This window comes from Primulina tabacum, chromosome 13, assembly GCF_025594145.1.
Source record: "Primulina tabacum isolate GXHZ01 chromosome 13, ASM2559414v2, whole genome shotgun sequence".
Classification (NCBI taxonomy): Eukaryota; Viridiplantae; Streptophyta; class Magnoliopsida; order Lamiales; family Gesneriaceae; genus Primulina; species Primulina tabacum.
This window is the reverse complement of record NC_134562.1, coordinates 750,064-762,787: the sequence shown is the minus strand read 5'-3', so window position 1 is coordinate 762,787 and position 12,724 is coordinate 750,064. Positions and strand designations below refer to the sequence as shown.

General features: G+C 38.2%; 1 long non-coding RNA gene across 1 annotated transcript in view; it reads left to right on the top strand.

The window, feature by feature from the left end:
* Positions 1-12,336, top strand: part of LOC142522134 (uncharacterized) — a 36,251-nt gene extending 23,915 nt beyond the window's left edge. The window contains exons 2-3 of the long non-coding RNA XR_012814387.1: positions 290-520; positions 11,882-12,336. This is a non-coding gene — a long non-coding RNA (uncharacterized LOC142522134). The remainder of the gene's footprint in view (positions 1-289; positions 521-11,881) is intronic.
* Positions 12,337-12,724: the final 388 nt, after the last annotated feature.

Genomic DNA, 12,724 nt, shown 5'->3' with positions numbered 1-12,724 from the left:
ATAAAAAAATTTAATTAATTAAATGTTGTTCAAAATTTTTTTTTTAAAAAATACCCCGAATACAAAGATGTTGGCATTTGATTGACACCATATTTACCATTATTTTTTACCCAAAAAAAAAATACATATTGTACCAAATAATCAAATGGGCCCACGAGACAAGTAATTTGTGCAGTTGAACAAAAATAAATACCAGCAAACTGGGCTATATTTATGTTGGGCCCAAACCCATTAGTTAACAGATCCTGAGCTTCACTTCTGCGGTGGTTCGTCCTCTCTCCATCTGGAGATTATGCCATTGAATTGTTTGTTGATCACAATCTATTTGTCGAAATTCCTTTCTACATATATCATTTTCTTTCCTTTGAAATTCTCCCAAGGTGACGGTGAATTGAATCCAAGTTTTAATTTGTTGTACTATTTGGAATTTTGGCAGGATTCTTTTTCTCGGTCCAGTGGTTGTATCAATGCCATCATTGCTTGAACTTTGGTCGCTTCTGTTCAACGTGGAAAGCCTCAGGTGATTCAGCTAAATAGTGTCTGGTGAATTGAAATTTTCCCGATTTTTTATTTTCTTTGCCATTTTTTGCTGTTTACTGCACATTTTCTCTACTGTTATTATTTTGGAATTGTGTGTCTTTCAATGTGAGAGGTATTTGGCCAAGCTTTACGCAGTATTGCCTCTTGACATTGTGCGTACATTTCTACACATACACTCAGGAGTTTTTGTTACCAATCACCTTAGATGCACACACTTGTTACCAACTTTTTGGAGAATGGATGGATAGATTGTGTTTTCTGCTTTCTCAATGTTGATACCCTATAAATATTACCAAACAATTCATCTATCGATAAGTTGGAATAATTGTGATTTAGATAGGATTTCATAAATATTCCAATAAAGAGTGCTATAAGGATTGTGGCATTGGGTTGCAATTTGGATGAATTTCAAGGATTTGTTCTCTTTTGGTCAACTGGAATCCAATATTTCAGAAATAATGGAAATAAGAAGGAATAATGCATGGGTATAGAAGTGCAAAATCTCACAGAACTAAATAATAAAACACCACTTAATTAGCCAAAAGTAGGGAATAGCATACCTGTTAGCTAGTGTAAGCTAAGTTGGGTCATCACAATAAACGTGTTTTGCCATATTACGTTTCTAGTATGTGTTCAGCTACTATAAATAGTTGTGGGTTGTCTTTGTAAAGGCTAATGCATAAATAAAAATGTATTCTCAAAATCATTCCTTCTACACTTCAACAATACCAGAAATAACCCATATGATGGAATAATAACCTTGGCATACTCTCCAAAAGACGAAAACTCGATTAGTCTTCAACAAATGTATTTAAGAGTTTGAAATTATCTCCCTTTTGCAATATATGCTCCATCACTCTTGTCACGCCCCGGGACGGGGGTTGGTTGACACCGGCGTTGTTCTCAAATTTACATTCGACAACAACAAGCCTCAGAGTACAGAATTCAGAAATCAGTTTTTTATTCATAATACGAAATAAATCAATTGTCTGTTACAACTCGGATACTGATGTTTTATAGCGGAAATGTAAAACCAGACACAACATTACCTTAACAGATACAGCGGAATTAACGTAACATAACATAAACTGAAAACAATAATCTTCTTCACCAGCCCCAGAACTGGATCTGCTCTTTCTCCTCTAATATTTCTTCCTCGTTCTTATCTGAGATGGGTTTAGTGGGTGAGTGATATGGTTGTCACTCAGTAAGCAGGGGCGGGAATAACTCCCAGTTTTCGAAACCATTTTCAACAAAAATAGTAATACCATAATATACAGAAACTCATCTTTTCAGAACAGAAATCAGAATCCAGATATCACATGTTTCAGAACAGAAATCAGAATTAGTAAGCACTGAGCACGTTAGTGAATTTCATGGCTAAACTGATATCAGTCCCTTATATGTTCTCTCCTCTAAGGGGTGATGCCAGAATCAGAATTCAGAATCAGAATTCAGAAATGTTCAGAATATATATTCTACCATTAGTTCACTAGGGAGTTTCAGTGCTTCAAAATCATATATCAGAAATCAAACATACAGAAACTGAACTTAGAAACAGAAGTATAAAACGGGTTTCAAGATATTTATACATAAGCCCACTTACCGTAATTTGCTTAAAGAATTTCGGTTGAAGTCTGGAAATCTGCTTGCCTTGTTACTGGATTTTACAGCTTCGAAAATGTACTCTCTTAGCTCTAATCTCAAGTGATAACTCCAGATTTTTGGTAAACCAATTCAGAGGTTTGAGGGTGATATTTATAGGTGAAATTATGACTGTTAGCCTCCCAATTAAGGCCATAATCTGACATTAACAATCTTTATTACGCGTTAAATGCTTCAGTTACAAGCTATGGTCTGAATTAGTAACTGTCTGTTGGGATTTCGTGCTGCTGCTGCTGGATTTTATCTGTTGTCTGCTGCTGGATTCCAATCTGCTGGAAAAATACCAGCTTCTGAAATATTAGCTTCTGCTGGAATTTTTAGCTTCTGCTGAAATTTGCTAGCTGCTGCTACTGCTACTGCTGGAATTTCAGGTTCTCACATCCCTCCCTCCTTATGAGAAGTTTCGTCCTCGAAACTTGGCTATGCATGATCTTCAAAAAGGTAAGGGTATTGTTCTCGCATCTTTTCTTCCAACTCCCAAGTAGCTTCTCTTTCAGTGTGATTGGACCATTGTACTTTTACATATGGAATAGTTCGTCTCCTCAGTACTTGGTCTTTGTTATCCACAATTCGAATCGGAATTTCTTCATATTTCAGCTCTTCGTTTAAATTTCCCTCAACCAACAGTGGTCCAGCTTCAAGAATATGACTAGGGTCAGAAATATATCTTCTCAGCTGCGAAACGTGGAATACATTGTGAATTCTTGACATGTCGGGTGGAAGTGCTAATCTATAAGCAAGTGTTCCCACTTTCTCGAGGATTTCAAATGGTCCGACGTATCTGGGATTCAGTTTCCCAGCCTTATTGAATCGGATAACACCCTTCATGGGTGACACTTTCACATATGCCTTCTCTCCAACTTCGAATTCCACGGGTCTTCTTTTAAGGTCAGCCTAGCTTTTCTGTCGATCTTGTGCAGCTTTTAATCTCTCCTTGATCACGGCAACTTCATCCACTGTTTCTTGGATCATTTCGGGTCCAACAATGGCTTTTTCCCCTACCTCATTCCAATACAGTGGTGATCGACACTTTCGTCCATACAGAGCTTCGTATGGTGCCATTCCAATGCTGCTGTGGTAACTATTATTGTACGCGAACTCGATTAAGGGCAGATGTTCGCTCCAATTACCACTGAAGTCTAGAGCACATGCTCTCAGCATATCTTCTAGAGTTTGAATTGTCCTCTCTGTTTGGCCATCGGTCTGAGGATGATAGGCTGTGCTAAGAGTAATTTTGGTCCCCATAGCTTGTTGAAAGCTCTTCCAAAAACGGGATGTAAACCTCGGATCTCTGTCTGACAGTATGCTAGCTGGAACTCCATGCAATCGTACGATCTCATTCATGTACAATGTGGTTAGCTTGTCCAAATTATAATTCATGCGGACAGGTAAGAAATGTGCAGATTTTGTGAGTCTATCTACGATTACCCAGATGCCGTCATGACTTTGTATAGACTTTGGTAACCCGACAACAAAGTCCATGGAGATATGTTCCCATTTCCATTCTGGAATTTCTAGAGGTTGCAGAAGTCCTCCAGGTCTTTGGTGCTCTGCCTTGACTTGCTGGCACACGTGACACTTGGAAACAAATATTGCCACGTCTTTCTTCATTCCACTCCACCTAAAAATTTTTCTTCAAATCTCTGTACATCTTGGTATTTCCAGGATGGACTGAAAATTTCGACTTATGTGCCTCAGACATTACTTCTTGTCGAAGGTTATCGATGTCTGGTACGCATAATCGTCCTTTCATCCACAAGATTCCTTTGTTATCCGTCTCGAAATCTTGTGGTTTCCCTTCTTTAACTTGCTCTTTTAGTTTCACCAAAGCGGAATCTCTATCTTGACTCATCTTGATTGTCTCTCGAAGACATGGTTGTGCTGAAAGTGATGTCAGGATCACCTTACTCATATTCTTTCGACTTAAAGCATCTGCTACTTTGTTGGCTTTGCCTGGATGGTAGCTTATTGTCAAGTCGTAATCCTTCATGAGTTCGATCCATCGTCTTTGTCTCATATTTAGTTCTTTTTGTGTGAACAAATATTTGAGACTTTGGTGATCGGTGAAAATCTCACACTTGGCTCCATAAAGATAATGTCTCCAAATCTTTAGTGCGAATACCACTGCAGCTAGTTCGAGATCATGCGTTGGGTAATTTTGTTCATACGGCTTCAACTGCCTTGATGCGTATGCAATCACCCTTCCCTCTTGCATGAGTACACATCCTAAACCTTCTTTAGATGCATCACTGTAGATTGTGAAATCTTTGTCTTCCATCGGTAATACCAACACTGGCGTGGAGGTAAGTTTCTTTTTCAAAGTCTCGAAGCTTTGCTCACATTTTTCATTCCATTGAAACTTAGAGTTCTTCTGTGTGAGCTTTGTGAGGGGTATGGCTATTGAAGAGAATCCTTCAACAAATTTTCGGTAATAGCCTGCTAATCCCAAGAAACTTCTAATTTCTGTCACAGTCTTTGGTCTAGGCCAATCTGAGATTGCTTCGACTTTCTTAGGGTCCACAGATACTCCTGCTGCTGATATTATGTGTCCCAAGAATGCGACGCTCTCTAGCCAGAATTCGCATTTCTTGAATTTGACGTACAGTTCCTTTTCTCTCAGTGTCTGGAGGGTGAGACGAAGATGTTCTTTGTGGTCTTCTTCACTTGATGAATATACCAAAATATCGTCGATGAATACCACAACAAACTTGTCAAGAAATGGTTTGAACACCCTGTTCATGAGATCCATGAATACTGCCGGAGCATTGGTTAAACCGAATGGCATTACCATGAACTCATAGTGTCCATATCTTGTTCTGAAGGCGGTCTTCGGAATATCGTCTGTCTTGACCTTCAGTTGGTGGTAGCCTGACCTTAAGTCAAGCTTGGAAAAGACTGAAGCTCCTTTGAGTTGGTCAAACAAGTCATCTATCCTTGGAAGCGGATACTTGTTTTTGACTGTGATCTTATTCAGCTCTCTGTAATCAATACACATTCTCATGCTTCCGTCCTTCTTCTTTACAAATAGGACAGGAGCTCCCCATGGAGATGCGCTTGGTCGTATCTGCTTCTTATCCAACAACTCTTGAAGTTGCTCTTTGAGTTCTTTCAATTCTGCTGGAGCCATTCGATACGGTGCTTTTGAGATTGGTGTAGCATTGGGCACTAAGTTAATCTCAAATTCCACTTCGCGATCGGGAAGTTCGCCAGGGAGTTCTTCAGGAAAGACATCCGCAAACTCTTGTACCACTGGAATCTCTTCTAGTGTCAGTGTGGTTCCTTCTTTCTTTACCTCGCTTAACATAGCTAGGTAAACTTCTTCTCCACTTTTCATGGCTTTCCAAGTTTGACAAGCAGAAAGAAGAGTCTTTCGTTCTTTTGTCTTGCCATGAAATAAAAGTTTCTCTTGGTGTGGAGCTTGGATGGTTACCGTCTTTCCATGACAGTCCACTAAAGCATGATTCTTGGCTAACCAATCCATCCCAAGAATTACGTCGAATTCCACCATGTTTAGTTGGATTAGGTTTGCCTTGAAATTCTGATCTTCTATGAGAACACCAATATTCCGATATAAAGTGCGAGTTTCTAAAATTCGATTAGCAGGAGTTGCTACTCTATATGGTTCTTCTAAGTTATCAGGCTTAGCTCCTAACTTCTTGGCAAATCTCTTAGACATGAATGAATGCGTAGCACCACAATCAAATAACACATAAGCAGTTATATTATTGATTAGAATGGTACCAGCTACGACATCATTTGAGTTGTCGGCCTCCTCTTGAGTGATAGCATAAACTCGAGCATTTGGCTTGTTCTCCTTAGGCTTGTTTGGAGTTGTTCCTCCTGCTGGTCCGTTCCTTGGGTCTGGAAGAGGACATTGAGCAATGCGATGGTCCATCTTTCCACAACGGAAACAAGCTCCAGAATTCCTACGACATTCACCAGTGTGTGTGAATCCGCAAGTTTGGCACTTGACTCCTTCTTTGTTTGATTGAGAAGAAGTGGTTCCTTTAGATGGAGCACTGGTAAATTGGTTGCTTGAAAACCTAGGCCTCTTGAATTGCTGGCCCGATTGGTACTGGCTTGGCTGAGGACGTTTTAGTTTGTTCTCGTCTTCACGCCTCTTGATGTCATTCTCAGCCCTGTTGGCGGCTCCCATCAATTCATCAAAACTATTGGGCTCGATAACAGCAAGGGCAGATTGAATACGTCTGTTCAATCCCTTCTTGAAGCGATGCATCTTCAAGGCTTCGTCTCCCATGATGGTTGGGGAGTAAGTTCCCAATGAGTGGAACTTGGATGAATACTCCACCACTGTCATGTTTGGTTCTTGAACCAAGCTTTCAAATTCTGACAGCTTCTGCACTCGAACTGCTGTTGGAAAGTACTGCCTCAGGAATGCCTCTTGGAACCTTTGCCAAGTGATAGGTCCCACCTCTAACATAGCTGGTGAGACTCCTTCCCACCATTTGGCAGCTTTATCCACAAGAAAAGGTGTAATCACATCTACTCTGATCCCTTGTGGAACCTCAAGTAATCGAAGATGATTTTCCACCTCTTTCATCCAATTCTGTCCGACCTCTGGATCGGAGCTTCTATCGAAGTTAGGGACTCTTGCTCTTCGGAGAGCCTCATAGTGCTGCTTAGTCCCATTCTGAGCAGGAGGTGGTGGCGGTGGCTGGTTAGCATTAGGATTCACTGACCCTTGTAGCGTGGTTGCCACAATCGTGGCTATAGCCATCAAGTCCACCTGACTGAGGCCAACTGCTGGTTGTGGTTGTGGTGGTTGTTGCTGTGCATCCTCATCATTTCGGTTATTGTTGCGGTTGCCGTAGCGAGGATTGCGATTGTTTCTAACTGGTTGTCCGTCCATTTCCTACAATTAAGAAAGTTCTAAGGTTGATGGCAGAATAGAGACTAAACAAATGAAGCACGATGATAGAGTAATTGCTCAAAGTTTAAATATGAAACCAATAGATTGAAATAAATTTTATTGATTCCTCAAGAAAGTGCAATTACAACCAAACATCGAAAATGAGAACATAAATGCAAATGGAACACGTGGTATTACAAAGAAAGCCACTACTGATGTTCTAATCTATCACTTCTCCTAATCCCAAATCCATAGGATCCTCTTCGATTTCTTCTTCTTTTTCGGGATCCTCCTCGGGTTCATCTAGGTTGGCTATTACTGCTTGTAGGTGTTCAATATGACCATGCAGAACTGCATTCTGGTCACTAAGAACTTCAACAGTACTCTGCAAGTACTCTGCAACTCATGAATATGTGCATCAGTCTGTTCACTATACTGATTATGCTGGTGCACGAGTTGGTGATTCTGATCCTTGAGTATTTGGATCTTCTCAACTAGTGTATCACGTAACTCGATGAATTCTGCCACAGTCTCTTGGGAGGTTTAAAACTCTTCTCGAGCCTTCCTACTCCTCTCTTCTGCCTCATGCAGATAGTGAGCATAACGTTGAACATCACACCTCAAATGTTCTGTTCGACGCTCTAACTCATCTTTGTCCAACTCTAGGCAGTAGTTATTCTCTTTGAGTTTTTCTAGCTTCCTCTCTAAGCTCTTAATGTAGCTACTTTGGTCCGCCATATCCTACATCCAAAACATGAGAGCGAAGGTTCAGAAACGATATCAAGAATACAAGTCGAACTATAGACAATAATTACTGGAATGAATAGAATCAGTATGCCTATAATATTTAGTAGAAGAAAATGGCTCAAAAAATTTTCGGTCTCAGAATGACGTGAAAAATTTACTAAAAATCCTTCACATCAAGAACATGAATGGTACCAAGTTTGGTGCAAAAATACTAAGCCGTTTGAAAATGAAAATTCCTCAGAGTTTCAAAATTTTGGAAATTTTTACGGAAATGATGATATCACTATCTTAAAGAAGGATTTTGGGGTTCGTCGGCGGTGCTAGAACATTAAATGGTTCTAGTTAGGTTTTCCTCGTCGAGAGCTTTCCAACGCCTACTCTTAATAGTAAAAATTCCTTCTGGATCAAAAGTTATTGCCGTTTGAAGTTTGCGCGAAAAACACCTCAACTTCCATGCCATTAACAAAGTCTACTGCATTCGTTTGCTGGAGTGCACTGTCTACTGAAATTCTGCAGCTACTGCAATCAATCTGCTGCTTTTTCAGCACTGTCAGAATCAGTCTGCTGCATTCCGAGTCTACTGACTCAGTCTTCTGCATTCAAACCTACTGATTTCGTCTACTGGTTCTGGTTTCGGGCTACTGGTTTTGGGTCTACTGATTTCCATCTACTGGTTCTGGTTTCCATCTACTGGTTCTGGTTTCAGATCTACTGGTTTACTGATTTGTTTCCCTACTGATTGTCCTACTGTACGTATTCAGTCTATCATTTCAGTGGTCTATTTCAGTAGCTTATTTTCAGTAGTCTATTACAGTAGCTTATTATCAGTAACTTTCAGAACTTATTTTCAGAAGTCTATAAGAACTTATTATTTCTAGTTCCTCCTCCCCAGATTATGAAACCCGGTTTCGCTCTGATACCACTTCAATGTCACGCCCCGGGACGGGGGTTGGTTGACACCGGCGTTGTTCTCAAATTTACATTCGACAAAAACAAGCCTCAGAGTACAGAATTCAGAAACCAGTCTTTTATTCATAATACGAAATAAATCAATTGTCTGTTACAACTCGGATACTGATGTTTTACAGCGGAAATGTAAAACCAGACACAACATTGCCTTAACAGATACAGCGGAATTAACGTAACATAACATAAACTGAAAACAATAATCTTCTTCACCAGCCCCAGAACTGGATCTGCTCTTTCTCCTCTACTATTTCTTCCTCGTTCTTATCTGAGATGAGTTTAGTAGGTGAGTGATATGGTTGTCACTCAGTAAGCAGGGGCGGGAATAACTCCCAGTTTTCGAAACCATTTTCAACAAAAACAGTAATACCATAATATACAGAAACTCATCTTTTCAGAACAGAAATCAGAATTAGTAAGCACTGAGCACGTTAGTGAATTTCATGGCTAAACTGATATCAGTCCCCTATATGTTTTCTCCTCTAAGGGGTGAGGCCAGAATCAGAATCAGAATTCAGAAATGTTCAGAATATATATTCTTACCATTAGTTCACCAGGGAGTTTCAGTGCTTCAAAATCATATATCAGAAATCAAACATACAGAAACTGAATTTAGAAACAGAAGTATCAAACGGGTTTCAAGATATTTATACATAAGCCCACTTACCGTAATTTGCTTAAAGAATTTCGGTTGAAGTCTGGAAATCTGCTTGCCTTACTACTGGATTTTACAGCTTCGAAAATGTACTCTCTTAGCTCTAATTTCAAGTGATAACTCCAGATTTTTGGTAAACCAATTCAGAGGTTTGAGGGTGATATTTATAGGTGAAATTATGACTGTTAGCCTCCCAATTAAGGCCATAATCTGACATTAACAATCTTTAATTCGTGTTAAATGCTTCAGTTACAAGCTATGGTCTGAATTAGTAACTGTCTGCTGGGATTTCGTGCTACTGCTGCTGGATTTTATCTGTTGTCTGCTGCTGGATTCCAATCTGCTGGAAAAATACCAGCTTCTGAAATATTAGCTTCTGCTGGAATTTTTAGCTTCTGCTGAAATTTGCTAGCTGCTGCTGCTACTGCTACTGCTACTGCTGGAATTTCAGGTTCTCGCAACTCTCACTTCTCGACTGCTAGATTTCAATCAATTTTCTCATTTTGCTACAATTCAGACCGTCTGTAATGTATGTTGCGCTTGTATTTCATTTCTGTTTGTGTTATGGTCCTGGAGTTTGTGTCAGAATCGAAATGCAGAATTAATCAAGCAACAATAGAACGAAAATAAGAATTTTGTATATTGATATTTAAGTAGATAACAAGAAGATTATCCCAGAGATTTTCCTCAGTACACGACACCTCTCCCTAGCATTAGCTAGCAAACATCTCTCAAAAGGTTAAGAACTGAATGACAGTCTCCACGCCTCTCATGCCTTTTATTCCTTCGGTGTACACAATTTTAATTATGGGCTTATCTCCTTTGTTTGGGCCTAAGATTGCTGGGGACCCCATAACAGTTGGCATGATGTTCACACTTACATTCATGATTTATGGTGTTTTTGAGATAATATTCATGGTGTTGAGAAATTAAAATGTGATAATCTTTGTATGACGAAATTCTCATTGTTTTTATGTCGACATATATTGGTGAATTTCGTTAAAGAAGGGGGAAATGAACAGATATTCAATTAGTTGGTTGAATTGTTTATCTGGTGCCATATATCCTTAGTTGGCTATCTTCTAATATATGGAAGATTTTTATTATAATAAGCATTTAATTCTGTCTTCTTGGACCACTGAATGAAGCCATCCTGTGGTGCAATCCTTGAAAATTTTTGTCCTTCATGGTCATTAGAGAATTTGTAACATTTTAATGTCATTTTCAAGTTAAAAAACTATATGGATTTATAACTTAAGGTAGTGCTTGGTTGAATTGATGGGATTATAGAGTGACTGATTATGAAGTGATAAATAATCTGATTTGGTAGTATAAATATTAAGATAATTATTAAACTGTTTGGTCTATGTTAATATTTTGGGACAAGAACGTGTATAAAGTATGAAATGAAATTATTACCTTAGAGATATTCTTAAAAAACAAGGTCTCCATTGGATTTTTTTCGCCCTTTTTCTGGATAATATTTTAACCATTTTCAGTCTAGTTTTCATATTCCAATCTATTTATTCTTCTGTTTAGAACCAAAATCAATCAGTCATCCTCTTGATCCAAATTTGTGGAAAGCAAGGGCCGAAGCTCCAATAAATACAACATTCAAACATATATGGCATATTTGTGCAGACCCAGACATTTGAGATCATTCTTTCCTATACAATTTCAACCTTTATGTTATGATCATTTATTTCTTTTTTAATTCTATCGTACAAATTTTTGGGAAATATTTAATTTTATTTTTAACTACCCTTTGCCTGTGGAGAGCTGATCTTCTGTGCTACCTTGACTTTCATGTTAGTTGCGAAATTTGGAACTGACTATTTTTTGTATTTCATAGCCAATACAAACTGGAGATGTTAGCTTTTGTGAAAGCATGATTAGTATATTGGAGAGAAATGATGGTACATAGTTTAGTCTTCTGTTTTTTAGTTTGGGTTAAGGGGTAACAAGGATATTTGCAGTTAGTCATCCAAGCTACTCCCTTTATGAAGATAAATCATCACACTTCTCGTGAAGAATACTCATTCAGCACCTTTCTGAAATAGTATTAAGCCTGTTGCTTCAGAAAAGGGTGTCAAGAGGTAAACAAAACGAGGGATAATTGATAACTCAACATTCCGAAGGTTGTCAGACCTACCAATTACCATACACCGATTAGTCGAAATTTTGAATGCATTTAAACTTGTTCAAGCCTTCCGTGAAATTATGGTATGAATTTGTTGGTTATTACAATTTGTTCCCTTCAAATTATTCTGAAAATGGAATGTAGAACATCTAATCTTTGTTATCCTAACATTGCATAAATTGAATACGAAGGCAAACTACGTAGTCATTTTATGCTTTCTCGGTCTGGTTGCAAGTTAATTTCATTAGTAGCTTGAAAAAATTCATAAACTATAATGCCTTAAGTACATACAATGCAGGTAGTTCCGATCTTTAGCTAGGTAAAGATAAACTTTGCTGGGTATCGCAATGGGAGGAGGTTCCAGCGGGCCAAGGCTTTCAGGGATGCAGAAGCAAGTGCTTGCTTTATATCGAGGATTCTTGCGTGCAGCACGCACCAAATCTCCTGAAGTAAGAAGCAAAATCGAGTCAATAGTTTCAGCTGAGTTTCGCTACAATTCCTCTCAAATTGATCGCAAGAATTTTCTTCATATTGAGTACTTGCTTCGTCGAGGCAAAAAACAACTAGATCAGTTAAATAGCCCTGATACAGTTGGACTGTCATCCTTAAATGTTGAGGTTCCTCAAGTCTAAAAGATTTAACTGAAATTTATTAGATCACCATCAACCATTCATTTTTAATGCCTAAGAATTTTGCTGTACACTCCAAGTCATATTGCAGGTTATTTATGAAAAGTGCTTTCAAATTTTATACTACACACTTCACTACATGTTGCTGCCTGTCACAATTTATGCAATCAATGTTATTTAGTCATATATATCCCTTAATCGACAGAAGAATATTTGGGGAGCAGTGAGCACTTCTGACTAATTGTTAATGATAAAGTTTGTAAATTTATATGATTTCACTGTAGGACATCTTTTGATTGTATGTATATATAAGTTGAATTGTGAATCTACAAACGTGTTCTTGTGCTTTTTAATGACTTTAATTAATAACTTTATTTAATAATTTCATTAATTGTTCTTTTTTAAATGATTTTAATTAATAGTTTTATTTAATGAAGTCTTTAATCAATAAAGTTCTTTGTGTTTTTTAAAGAACTTTAATTTTATTTTTATAGTTTAAATTTCTAAATTAT